This window comes from Rhinolophus sinicus, chromosome 9 (genome assembly GCF_057876585.1).
Source record: "Rhinolophus sinicus isolate RSI-liver-muscle chromosome 9, RSI-T2T, whole genome shotgun sequence".
NCBI lineage: Eukaryota > Metazoa > Chordata > Mammalia > Chiroptera > Rhinolophidae > Rhinolophus > Rhinolophus sinicus.
This window is the reverse complement of record NC_142509.1, coordinates 12,965,709-12,977,812: the sequence shown is the minus strand read 5'-3', so window position 1 is coordinate 12,977,812 and position 12,104 is coordinate 12,965,709.

Below are 12,104 nucleotides of genomic sequence, written 5' to 3'. Positions count from 1 at the left end.
GTAAAGAATATATAAGTAACTATACTTTCCACCCAGTGGGTTTAGAATATAATTGCAGTGTTTTTATCAATCACTTTGAGGACAGAGGGAATTCTAGCTAAACAATAAGTTTGAACTATCTTTGAAGAATTAAGATGGATAGTGCATCTAGTCACCATAATTTGCTCTCTGAATTTCTAGAACATAATGGTAGTATTGTCATTATTCAGTGATAATGACAATAATAAAATACTGATACTGATAATAATAAAAGCCAAATAAATAATATGCCAGATGCTCTGGGAAGTATATCATATATGTTAACTCTAATCCTGACAACAAATACTGAGAGATAGGATTAATAGCCCCATTATAGAGATGAGTAAATACAGGGTGAAGGAGGTTATCTAACACTACACATCTAGGAAGTGATGTATGCCACTCTACGTACCAGCAAAGACTAGCTCCTGCATCATGTTGTGTCCATTATCATTTAAGAGAGTTGGATAGGCTGGGAATATACGAACAATAGGACTCTAGTTTCTGTCTTCAACTGAAAGTTCTTAATATAAACTCCATAGACCGTTGCTAAAGTGTTTGTGGAATGCCATACAAGTCTTTACAAACTTGTACATCTAATGTGTTTATGCATTTTTCTGGGGAGTAAGTCTAGAAACTTCATTAGGTTTTTGAACGAGTTCATAATCCAAATAAAGGTAAGAACAACTGTACCCATCTTGGGCCAATGCTATGTGTTGCACAGCTTCCAGAAATATGCTTAGCATGAGCCTAATCCTTAAGGGCTTAGCTCAGATAGCAGGGTAGTCAGGGATATGTATGTGTGTGGTGGTGTGTAGTGGGCAGTGCCATGCATGGGATGGGTGACAGATTTAGGATCTTTCTTTCTTGCAGCTTTCCTCAGTTGACTAATATATTCCCTGTTTATCAGTCTTCTCTTGAGAGCCAGAGATATTAGAGAAACGAGTAAGGTGCTATACCTGGCCTAGTCCCAGGCCTATCTCAAATATTAGCTCTTCTGTTATATGTTCCTTTACTCTCACAGAAGAGTTAACTATACCCTCATGTGTACATCTCAGTATAAACCCCCATTCAAGATATTATGTTGCATAATAGTTATTTATGTATGTGGTCATCCCCTTCATCAGACTTTGCATTTTTCTTTTGCAAGACCTACATCATATTCATCTTTTTATTTTACATGTAGAGCATGGTACATAGAATATAGTCAGTATTCAACAAAAGCTTAATAAGTAGTCAAGTCGTTGGGTTAGATGGATGGACAAGACAAATACACTTGCTTTACTCTAGAAAGCTAAGACATTGAAGAACATGTGTTAGTAGATAAGAACTCATTAATTAGGGGCTAAGTTATACAAAGACTTATGTTAGTAAAGTTGGTGATGAGTATACGGGGAGGCAACATATATCACATATGGATTGGTGCTTCCCTCATACTAGTGGGTATAGAAAGATGATTTGGTATAATAGAATTTTGCAAAGGGTATAACTTTTCCATTTAGGATAATAAAGTTAGGTGATTGGAAAGTCATCGTGTGCTGCAAAACTTATATCAGCTTTTCAGCCCTCTACAAAAGACACACTGTACCTTTCCAGTCCCTGCTTTATGTAATTAGGCTTAATAAAGAGTGAAAGCTTTTCATGCTCACAAAAGCCTAATATTAGATTCTCAGTAATGTACTCAAGTTGCCACCTACCCATGCAGGCTATAGATCCTTGGAGGAGCCTAATAGGACAGGAGAATTCCTGCTATTTTAGAGTACCTTTGACAGTGAAGAAGATAATAATTTGAAACAATCTGCCAGGCTTATGTTCAGTGAAAATTCCTGGCTTGTTAGCCTGACTAATCTTTGAGTTATAACAGAAAATGCTGTTATCTCTTATCCCATCTATTCCTGTGGTGAGCAATGGGACTGTACTCACTGCTGGAGTATGACATCATCCTCATCACCATGGGAACACTGTCCTTGTGCAAAAATGAGAGTTAAGTCCACCCTAAAAAAAAGCCTAAGGGCTCTCTTAAAGTATAACCAGAATTCTCCAACGGAATTTAGGGATAATCTGTGAGGGGTGACATGAAAGAATACACATTTCTGAATTTTACTGAAAGCTCCTTGAATTCCAAGACTTACAAAAGAATATCCAATCTTCAAATAAAGGGATAAAAGGAATGTGTTTTAGAGAGGCAGTTAGGTATTTACCCAGTGGGGTAATTTGTATTTTTATACTTTGTAGGTACACTAGACTATCCTTAAAATTTTCCAATAAGCTTAGTGCCTAACATCTCAGGAGAATAAAGCTTGAGAACACAGAGAAGTTGTCTGGATGATTTTGGTAGAACACACTTGATCTTTCAGGCTGTAAAACAGAGTTGTACATTTGCTGTTCTTTGGTGAAGCATACTGACTTCATGAATATGTTGCTTAATGTTTTTTCCATTTGTCAGTGGGGATTGTATTAGGGAAGTTCTGAGACTTTCACCTAGGGGGGAACAAAAAGATTTTTGTAGTATAAACGATAGCACTTCAGTTTCTAAATGGGCATGTTACATATTCCTTGAATCCAGTGGCCTCTAGAGAAAACCCTATCTGTGTCAATGTTCAGGCTTTCAGGCTACTGTGTGTGTGTGTGTGTGTGTGTGTGTGTGTGTGTACATATATATATATATATATATATATATATATATATATATATTTTTTTTTTTTTTTTTTTTTTTTTTTTTTTTTTTTGCCATCAGTCTACCACTAAAGTTTCATATCTGTGCAGAGACATTTGTCCTGTTTCTTCTGTAATGTAAAAAGGCATAGCTAAGCCGATGGGAAACTGTCAGTGTTGTTAATATCATTCTTTTTTTTTGCACCCCAAGAAATTTCCTGGCTTGTGGTTTAGCAACCAATTCTCCTTGACAGAGCAGGCAGAGTTCTTTGAAGGATGGAACTATTGGCTCTGCTGTGGAAGCTGCAGAAGGAAGACAAAGGGACTAACCCTTCTAGGGTTACAGACCCCTCACTGAGTCAAGTATAGGGAAAAGCTGACAGGTTAAGGAAATAAAGGCACTTTTATTTTTATTTATTTATTTATTTGTTGTGTGAAAAAAATAAAGTTTTATTTTTTAAAAAAGTAATAGATCACAAGGAAATATAATCAACATTATTTAAGTCAATAGCTGATAAAACCAAAAATGGCTAATAGTTTCAACATGTCAGTTCTCCAGCGCTCTAGAGGCAGAAAGTCATCCTGCAAAGCCAAATTCCAAGTAAAGTCACTTTTAAAGGGCACGACATCATCCCCCTTTTATATTTGGGACCAGTGTTTTCCAGACTCAGGCTCAGAGAAATTCAGTAATTTAAAATCATAGAACTCATAGGTGATGAAGCTGGATTTAGCTCTGTACTTCAAACAAGATCCATGCTACCCAACTGCTGTTCTTTTTAGTAAAAAGGCTAGCAGCTGTTTAAAACTCTTCTTGAATTTTATCCAGATATTGTTCTAGTCTGTGAGTTGTTTACTACATTTCTTTATCTCCCGAACCTGACCATACATTGTACTTTCATCTTCACAAAGGGCACTGCAACATCAATGAAGCAAAAATTTGTTTTTTTCTTTGACAGCATTAAGTAGACACAGAAAGAGCAGTAAAGGTACATTCAGCAAACTCAATCTTTAGAAAAATCTTAACTTCAACAGTGAATCCAGTTCAATTTTTAAAACCAACTAATTTTGGGAAGCTTTTGAAATCTTGCACTTACTTGAACATTATAGGAAATTGAATTAAGAAGCTCTTTGACCCTCTGCTAGCTGGGATATAGATCGGGGCTCAGACTGGATGCTGCCTTATTGGGCAATTCATCCACAATCTGCCTTTTGATCTGTAACATAGAGGTAAGAACACATGATGGGTTTAGTTTCATTGATTGGGTGCTCAAGTGCTTGTGGGAACTAAAATGCTGTGATACTGCAGACACAGTTCAATACCCAGTCCACAGGGTTGCTAAAAAGGAATCCTAAAATGCAAACCTGAGTACTGTCCCCATTCCCCACCCCATCTTAACACCTTTGGTAATTTCCTTTTACCATCAGAAAAATGCCAAACTCCTATTTCTTATATTCTGGCTGGCTACAATCTGAATGTTCCTCAGACCAATCTCCTACCCTTCCTACCACATATATCAGTACTTGCCCCTTAATTGTTGTTCCTTTGCAAATGTTAGACCTTCCATTTGGATCTTCATCCTTCTAACTCCTCCACTTCCAGGAAGCCACCCTGACTGCTTGAAACTATGCTAGGGGTTTCTCTTATGCTATCACAGCACTTTTTATATGACACCCATCACACTGTATTCTGATTACTGATTTTCTTATGCACACCATTGTTACTCCAAGAGCTCTTTGAGAGCATAGACTCTCTCCTCTTCAATGGTATATTCTAAGTAACTGCCTTGGTAGGTAGTAAAACAGCAAATGGATACTCAGTATTTGTGCTTTTAGAAAAGACAGGGCACATCCCCTGGCTGTAGGTCACCTAGGCCCCACTTTCCCCAGCAGAGGTCCTGACGTGAAAAACAGACCTATTTGGAAGAGATGCATTTAGTAGCCACCACCAGATTCTGTTCAAAAGAAGAAAGAGAAAGTGAACAAACATCTTTCAGCAATGAAAACCCCAGGCAAGACCAGAAAGGGGGCTTTCGCAGCAACTTCCACAAGCTCTTTAAAAAGAACTCCAGTGGACCAGAATAAAGGAAAAAAAAACTAATGAGAATCCCTTAATGGATCCTTTACTTATCAAACAAGTTTTTTTCAAAATCCAACTTGCTTTTGAAAGTGACCTTGACAAAGGAATAGCTGTGTAACACATACTTAAAGCAGTATTGTCAAGTGATAAAATGAGGATGAAAACCTTGTATATATCAGTGTAGGAAAAAAAAATGTATTATATATATTTGCAATATATAATACACATATAATTATACACACACACACACACACACACACCCACACACCCACACACGTATATGTATAAATCCCTGAGGAAAACTAATATAAATACTTACATATGAAACTAAATTACAAACAAGACATTGGAGAGATAAAGATGAATCTATGGTTGAGAGCTGGCTTTTTTAATCTCAGCACTCAGAAAAAGGGAAATGAAGGCTTCTTACAGCATTACAGAAAAACACAATAAATTTGGAGAAAAATAAACATCTGTAAAAACATAAAATTATTTAAAAAAAAACAGAAAAGATTGGAAGTTCAAAATATATGACTTGACTTACTTGTCACAATCATGCAATTGTTTTAATTTCAATTTTTGAAATCTAAGTAACCTATATATCATGCGAAAACAAGCGTATTTACTCCAGGCATATTTTCTGACTTTTGAAATTTGTAAGCTGATATTTGTGGTTCAGTTCAGGTACAAAATGAATTCCCAGGGGCTGAGCTGTGGCAAGGCTGAAGGTGAATTGAAAAAAAAAAAAAAAAAAAAAAAGGCAGCTGAGTATAGACTCTAGAAGGAAGCATATAAAATTCAAAAGGTTTAAACTTGTGAACTGATAGCTGGAAACTGATATCCAAGTCCAGGAAACCAGCTCAATGTCAGTACTGACATACTTGTGAATAATGAAATGAGCTTCAGTATTTATTGAGAAAATACGCATATAGTAAAACTCTACATAGAGAGTAACTTAGCAGCTTGTAGACGTTTTCAGAAAAAATTATCAATATTTAAGGCATACTTTCACCTTGAAAAATAAATTTATTTATTTTCCCTACAAATCAGTTTCTTCTTCAGATTTACTACATCCTTCAGCATACCACTATCCCCCCAGTCACCTAAAATATAAAACTTGAAGCCTTTGAGCTTTATATACTCTTTTATTTCCATTCAATAAAAATAATTTTAGGAAGACCAGATCAAAATGGCGGCTTGAGGTGAGACTCAGTAAATCTTTCCTGGAATTTACAACTAATTGAACAACGATAACTCCACAAAGGAATCCCTGCACAGCAGACAGGCAAGAAAAAGAGGCCCACTACTGAATTCACCTAAAGGTGTGCGAATCGCGTGAGTGGGGGAGAGGGAAGGGAGAAGTGTAGAGATGGAGCCGCGCGGGCGTAGGACGCAGACCTAGCTCAGTGCTGCGAGCTCGCTGCACCCCGGAACTATTGCAGCTGAGGGAGAAGAAAGAACTCGGACTGCTAGGGCTCCGCTTATGGCCCACAGGGCTGAGGGGCAGCATATAACATGGTTGAACCCAACGCTCACGGCAGAGACCTCGGACAAAAGACTGAGGGAAGAAGGCTAAAAACGGTGGTTTAAGCCCTCACTGCTGAGCAGAGAACGGAAGCTTTAGGCACTGGGACTAGCCGCCCCCTCCCTACCCTCCCAGAGTTCGCCCCACCCCCACCTGCCTGGTGCTAGAAATGAACAGCAGCAGTGTCACAGCAAAAGAACAGAATATTTGCTTATCTGAGAACTGTGGACCGCGACACAGATTCACAGCCCAACTAGTTCCAGCAAAGAGGAGGGAGCTGTGGAAGCAGGACTGGCTGTGGTGGTGCTCACCACCATTGCTCTGGGCCATCTCTCACAACTCACCCCTCCCCTGACCCCACCTATCTAGGCGGATCCCTGAAGAGTAAACAGAACTGCTGAAACATATGGGCTCTGAATCTGGTGCAGGAAGAGTTTTGGAACTTCAAAAGCTCTCCTCATACACACATAGATACTGCGCCCTGTGACCCAGGCAAACTGTTAACAGAAGAGAAACCCGTCTCCCAGGGAATCCCCCCCATTGTGTGAGAAGATGGAATAGTACAGAGAAAACATAGCACTACCGTGTGAGAGACAAAAAAGGGCTGCAGTTGGAGAGAAAATAAAACATTCTACCAACAAGTACTGAAAAACAAAAGAAAGACCTCTTCCTATCAACCTGTTGCAGAAGCCACTCCTATAGATGTCTAGGAAGAGAAATAATAAATCAGTAATTGCCATGAATAACCAAGGCAACAAGACAGCTCAGAAAGAAAGTGAAAAGTCTCCAGAAAAGGAACTTACAGATATGGAAATATGTGACTTAAATGACAGAGAATTCAAGATTGCAGTTCTGAAAAAACTCAACGAGATGCAAGAAAAAACAGAAAGGCAGTTGAATGAACTCAGAAACACGATCAAGGAAAACATGAACATTTTACCAACGAGATTTAAATTTTAAAAAAGAACCAAATAGAATTTCTGGAGATTAAGAACTCAATAGAAGAAATTAAGAATGAAATAGCCAGCTTAGGCAGTAGCGTTGACCAGATGGAGGAAAGAATCAGTGACATCGAAGATAGAAACATGGAAATGACACGGATGGAAGACAGAGACTTGAGACTTAAAGGAAATGAAAGAAGTCTACAAGAACTTTCTGACTCCATCAGAAAGAGCAATATGAGAATAATGGACATACCAGAAGGAGAAGAAGGAGAGAAGGGAACAGAGAATATATTTAAACAAATAGTCAATGAGAACTTTCCAAACTTGTGGACAGAACTGGATCCTCGAATCCAAGAAGCAAATAGAACACCTAGTTACCTCAATCCCAGCAGGCCTTCTCCAAGGTACATTGTATTGAAGCTGTCTAAAATCAACGACAAAGAAAGAATCCTCAAGGCAGCCAGGGAAAAGAAGACAGTAACCTACAAAGGAAAGCCCGTTAGACTATCATCAGATTTTTCAGCAGAAACTCTACAAGCCAGGAGGGAGTGGAACCAAATATTCAAACTATTGAAAGAGAGAAATTATGAGCCAACAATAATATATCCAGCAAAGATGTCCTTTAGATATGAAGGAAGAATAAACACCTTTCCAGACATACAGAACTGAGGGAATTTTCTAATACATGACGTGCACTGCAAGAAATACTAAAGGAGACAATTCAACCACCATCAACAGGGACAATTTGTAGCAACCAAAGCATAAAAAGAGGGAGAGTGAAGGCCTGAATCAGAATATAGGAATGGAGAAAGTAAGCGTGCTGAAGAAAATGGAATACTCTAAATATCAAACTTTCTTTTCATAAACTTAAGGGTAACCACTCAAAAAAAAATTCCAGAACTGAAATATGTACTGTAATAAAAGAAGAAACAGAGGGAAACATCATAGAATACCACCACACAGAAATAATACACACAACAAAAAGGCAAGGAAACAATGGAGACACAGCCTTACCAGAAAACTAAAGATAGAATGACAGGAAATCCTCATATATCAATAATCACCCTAACTGTAAATGGACTGAACTCACCAATAAAAAGACACAGAGTAGCAGTTTTTTAGCAAAAACCTAAACCCAAACATATGCTGTCTCCAAGAGACACATCTCAGCTACAAGGACAAGCATAGTCTCAAAGTGAAAGGGTGGAAATTGACACTCCAAGCAAATGGTATCCAGAGAGAATAAGGTGTAGCCATACTGATATCAGATGAAACAAACCTCAGGGTGAAAAAGGTAATAAGAGACAAAGATGGACATTTCATAATAGTAAAGGGGACTATAAAACAAGAAGACATAACAGTCAGCAATATTTATGCCACCAATCAGGGAGCACAAAAATATGCCAAGCAACTACCAACAGAACTCAAGGGAGAAATTGACCAAAACACAATTATACTAGGGGAATTAAATACATCATTGACAGCTATGGATAGATCATGCAAACAGAAAATAAATAAGGAAATAACAGCCCAAAATGACACATTAGGTAAAATGGACATAATTGACATACATAGAGCATTTCATCCTAAAACATCAGACTATACATTCTTTTCTAGTGTACGTGGAACATTCTCAAGGATAGACCATATATTGGGAGATGAAATCAGCATCAGCAAATTTAAGAAAATTGAAATCATACCAAGCATATTCTATGATCACAAGGCTTTGGAATTGGATATCAACTGCAAAAAGAAAGCAGGAAAAGACACAAATACATGGAGATTAAACAACATACTTTAAAATAATGATGGGGTCAATGAAGAAATCAGAGGAGAGATCAAAAGATACATAGAAACAAATAACAATGAAAATACATCCTACCAAAATTTTGGGGATGCAGCAAGAGTAGTTTGAAGAGGGAAATTTATATCAAGCAGGTCTATCTCAAGAAACAAGAAAATCCCAAATAAGTAACCTCATGTTACAACTTAAAGAACTAGAAAAAGAACAAATGAAACCCAAGTTCAGCAGAAGAAAGGAAATAACAAAAATCAGAGCAGAACTAAACAAAATAGAGAACAAAAAGACAATAGAAAAAATTAAAGTGACAAAGAGCTGATTCTTTGAAAAGATTAACAAAGTTGGCAAACCCTGTCTAGACTCACTAAGACAAAAAGAGACAAGACACTAATTAACAAACTCAGAAATGAAAAAGGGGAAGTTATAACGGATGCCACAGAAATACAAATGGTCATCCAAGAATACTATGAATGACTATATGCCACTAAATTCAATAACCTAAAAGAAATGGACAAGTTCTTAGAAACATATAGCCTTCTTAGGCTGAACCATGAAGAACTAGAAAATCTAAACAGACCGATTACCAGTAATGAAAGTGAATCAGTCATCCAAAACCTTCCCAAAAGCAAAAGTCCGGGACCAGATGGCTTCACTAGTGAATTCTACAAAACCTTCAAAGAAGACCTAATACCAATTCTTCCAAAAAATTGAAGAATAGACAGTACTCCCTAACTCCTTTTATGAGGCCAACATTACCCTGATACCAAAACCTGGTAAGGACAGCACAAAAAAAGAAAACTACAAACCAATATCTCTGATGAATACCGATTCAGAAATCCTAAACAAAATTCTAGCAAATCGAATACAACAATGCATTAAAAAGATTATTCATCATGACTAAGTGGGTTCATCCCTGGGGCACAAGGATGGTTCAACATCCATAAATCCATTAATGTGATACATTGCATAAACAAAATAAAGGACAAAAATCATATGATTGTATCAATTGATGCAGAAAAAGCATTTGACAAGATGCAACATGATTAAATGTTTTTATGATTAAAACACTTAATAAAATAGGTGTAGAAGGAAAGTACCTTAACATAATAAAGGCCATATATGACAAACCCTCAGCTAATCTCATAATTAATGGTGAAAAACTGAAGCCCTTTTCTCCACGTTCAGGAACACGACAGGGATGTCCCCTATCACCACTGCTTTTCAACATAGTGTTGGAAGTCCTCACCAGAGCAATCAGGCAAGAGAAAGAAATAAAAAGCATCCAAATTGGGAATGAAGAAGTTAAATTATCACTCTTTGCAGATGACATGATGCTATATATATAGAAAACCCTAAAGACTCCACCAAAAAACTATTAGAAACAATCAACGAATACAGTAAAATTGCTGCCTACAAATTCAACATACAAAAGTCCACTGCATTCCTATATACTAACAATGATATCTCAGAAATAGAAATACAAAAAACAATTCCTTTTGCAATTGCAGCAAAAAGAATAAAATACGTAGGAATAAACTTAACCAAGGATGTGAAAGACCTATATGCTGAAAACTATAAGACATTTTTGAAAGAAATTGAAGAAGACACAAAGAAATGGAAAGACATTCCGTGCTCATGGATTGGAAGAATCAACATAGTTAAAATGGCCATATTACCCAAAGCAATATAAAGATTGAATGCCATCCCCATCAAAATCCCAATGGCATTTTTTAAAGAAATAGGACAAAAAATCATCAGATTTGTTTGGAACCACAAAAGACCCCCAAATAGCCAAAGCAGTCTTAAGAAAAAAGAACAATACTGGAAGTGTCACACTCCCTGACTTTAGCTTGTACTACAGGGCTACCATAATCAAAACAGCATGGTATTGGCAGAAAAACAGACACATAGACCAATGGAATAGAATTGAGAAACCAGAAATAAAACCACATAAATATGGACAGATAATTTTTTACAAAGAAACTAAAAACATACAATGGAGGAATTACAGCCTCTTCAATAAATGGTGCTGGGAGAATTGGATAGCCATGTGCAAAAGAATGAAACTGGACTGCTATCTGTCACCATGTACCAAAGTTAATTCAAAATGGATCAAAGACTTAAGCATAAGACCTGACACAATAAACTGCATAGAAGAAAACATAGGTATTAAACTTATGGACCTTGGGTTCAAAGAGCATTTTATGAATTTGACTCCAAAGGCAATGGAAGTAAAAGCTAAAATAAATGAATGGGACTATATGAAACTTAAAAGCTTCTGTACAACAAAGGAAACCATCGACAAAATAAAGAGGCCACCAACTGAATGGGAGAAGATTTTTGCAAACAGTGCCTCCAATAAGGGGCTAATATCCAAAATATACAAGGAACTCATGAAACTCAACAACAAAATAACAAACAACCCAATTGAAAAATGGGCAGAGGACCTGAAGAGACATTTCTTCAAAGAGGACATACAAATGGCAAATAGACATATGAAAAAATGCTCAACATCACTAATCATCAGAGAAATGCAAATAAAAACTGCAATGAGATATCACCTCACCCCAGTCAGAATGGCTATCATCAACAAGACAAATAGTAACAAGTGTTGGAGAGGCTGTGGAGAAAAAGGAATCCTCATACACTGTTGGTGGAAATGCAGACTGGTGCAGCCATTATGGAAGGCAGTGTGGAGGTTCCTGAAAAAATTACGAGTAGAATTGCATTATGACCCAGCAATCCCTCTCCTGGTATCTACCCAAACAATCTGAAAACATTTATACATAAAGACACGTGTGCTCCAATGTTGATTGCAGCTTTGTTTACAGTGGCCAAGACTTGTAAACAACCAAAATATCCTTCGATAGATGAATGGATAAAGAAGTTGTGGTATATATACACAATGGAATACTATTCGGTGGTAAGAAAAGATAATATAGGAACTTTTGTGACAACATGAATAGAATGAGAATATAATGCTAAGCGAAATAAGTCATACACAAAAAGCAGAGAACCATATGATTTCACTGATAGGTGGTATATAAACCAAAAACAACAAAAGAACAAGACAAACAAATGAGA